Raw genomic sequence first — 2,936 nt, 5'->3', positions numbered from 1 at the left:
TATAATATATAATCACTTCAGGACTACAACAAGGACAACAACAACAAAGTGAAAATAAAAATTTTAAAAAACGGATCAAAAACACAGAGCTGTGTTTATCTGCCATGATACCATCCTGTTTGTGATGCCGAGATTTATCGTCCACATGTTTGGACCTACTTTTCAACTGACAAGATTGTTACAGACTTAATCAATCGATGCATTGAGAAAATGATCAACAGATTAATCAACAATGTAAATAATTGTTAGTTGCAGCCAAGTGAGGATTATCTTCAGTAACCATGCCATGATTTCTAGAAAGAGACACTGGTTTTGAATTTTTGAATTTTCAATTTTTTTTTTTTGGCTCTCTGAGGACCATAAACTATTAATCTATTATATTGAAGAGATAGTCGATATCTCCAAAACTCTGCAACTTGCATCGAAGCTATCTAGATGGATAAACCACATTGCAGGCAAGTGGATAAATGAGTATGTTTTGATTATGGGGTAAACTCTTCCTTAAAAGCTTCAGAGTAGCAGAAGGAAACAGATCCTGTTGTAACTCAACTCACTGATCAGACAAAAACCAGCAGCTGAAGGGTTAATGTCCTGACAGGATTTTAATCTTCACGAGTCTCTGATGTCGGAGTGCCCTTTAATGCACCAACAGGAAGGGTTTTCAGGGATGACAACACATCAGTGATTGATCATCGATCAGCAGAAGTTTACATGAGAAACATGAAGCTGACACAAACTTTTTATGCCTTAAAGCTGCCAGATGCTGCCTTCAGGCACTTGGCCTCATGTTGGAATTATCAGACTCTCAGACAGCTGAGAGTTTGATTGAACAGGACAGAAACATGTCAGTTTACCGTCAATATTTAATATCTGAGTGAAAACATGATGCCATGAGTTCATCAGTTGATGTTTGTGATGTTTTCCAGCTGTGGTGCGTTCGAAGTTTTCAGTTCAAGTGTTTGCTGCCTTTCACTGTCTTTGTGTCTGAAGTTTAGGGCTGTAACTAACGATTATTTTCAAATAATCTGTTGATCATTTTCTCAATCGATTAGTTAATCCCATCACAATCTTGTCAGTTGAAAAATAGGTCCAAACATGTGGATGGCAGTGTATGTTGCTCCAAACACTCAACAATTAAAATAGTCGTCTGTGTGCTCCACACATTTGGGTCGATAATGAAAACAATTGACCAGAAAGACACATGGAGCTGTGTTTATCTGCTGTAACACCATCCTGTTCGTGACGTCGAACTTTATCATCCATCTCCTGTATCTCCATGTGTTCCACATGTTTGGATCTATTTTTCAGTCTCTGATCATTATTGATCAACAGACTGAACATTAATGAAAACAACTGCAACAGGAAAAACTTGAAAAATAAGTCCCACAGAATTGTGTTTATCTGCTGTAACACCATCCTGTTTGTGACGTCGAGATGTATCGTCCATCTTGTGTACATCCATGTGCTCCATGTTTGGACCTATTTGTGACAGGATTAATGAATCTATTAATCGAGAAAATGATCAACAGATTAATCAACAATTAAAATAATTGATAGTTTCAGCCCTAATTGTGCCCTCACAACTTATTATCCTGTTCCTGTGCACACAGAATAATAACTGAAGCATGGATCGACACTCACTTTAAGTTATGATTCATATCTGTGCACATTAAGATAAAACATCATCTTTATTCATATCATGTGTTCACATGTGATCTGGTTCATGTGTTCACAGCTGAATCGTTGACACACTGTGGATCAATATGAGATCAAACAGGATCTTCTGCTCTGTTAATGTTTTAGTTTGAGCTCGTTAGCCTTTAGCGACTTTGCAGGTGAACAGGTTCAATATCATCATTATTAACGTGCTAACGTTTGTTAGTCATGTTTGAATTTTCTGACCAATAGGAGCTGTTTGTGCCTTCAGCTTCATCCATCAGTGTATTTATTGGATAATTTATGCATTATTCTGATACTGTCATACCTCTGTTTGTACATACGCCCCCTGCAGGGCGCTCACTGTAAATACATCCTGTTGTGTACAGAGAAATAAAGTCAATGTTCTCCACTGTAGACGAACACTCATTCAGCAGCTTTTAATTCTTCTTCTACAGCTCCAGAGAGACAAGAGAGTTTCAGCCACTTTTAGCGCCTGAAGCACACTTCCTCTATGGTTAAGGTTTCAGAATAAAAGCTCTAATAAACTCACTGCACACTGACAGTTAGAGAACAGAGGGTTCCCTCACAAACCAAACAGAGCTAACAGAGTGTGAATGTTTATCACCACTTAAAATACCTTAATTTAATCCTTAATTTACCCTTAAAACACAAAAACCCTCAATATAAATCAGTCTTTGCTAAAACTGTAACTTCAAAAGCCTGTAATGATTATTTTAAGTAGATCTGAAATATGCCACTTTACCCTTAATTTACTTACTGTCTATATTTGTCGAGTGAAAGTGTTACTAAGTTATTTTTCCCTCAGGTTTGTCTTGCAGGCTCATCAGAAGCTGCAGTGACCTTTGACCTCGTCACTGTCTCATCACGTCTGTCGGAGACAAAGTGGACGCAGACTCATCACTTGCTGTGTCCTCTGTGCCGCTGATGTGACGTCCTTGTGTCAATATTTGGATTGTGGTTAACGATCAATCAATCAGCTGCATCTCTGTCCGCCATTTTACCTGCAGAGAGACACAGAGCGTCTGTGCTTACAGGAGACAACAGGTAGGACCGTCCACAGACAGGACAACAGGTTCTGATTCTTCAGCTCAGATTGACACAGAACTTCTCAACCTGAGAAGCTCACAGCCCCACTCAGGGTCCTGTGATACAGATGTGTTGATGTTTGTGTGACGTGTTAACAGATGATATTTAAATATTTATGTCTCTGGAAACTAGAATATATTAATGACCACAGAGAGATGTCACAGGTTGAG

This window comes from Lutjanus erythropterus, chromosome 4 (genome assembly GCF_056507025.1).
Source record: "Lutjanus erythropterus isolate fLutEry1 chromosome 4, fLutEry1.hap2, whole genome shotgun sequence".
Classification (NCBI taxonomy): Eukaryota; Metazoa; Chordata; class Actinopteri; order Lutjaniformes; family Lutjanidae; genus Lutjanus; species Lutjanus erythropterus.
Note: the sequence above shows the minus strand (reverse complement) of the source record.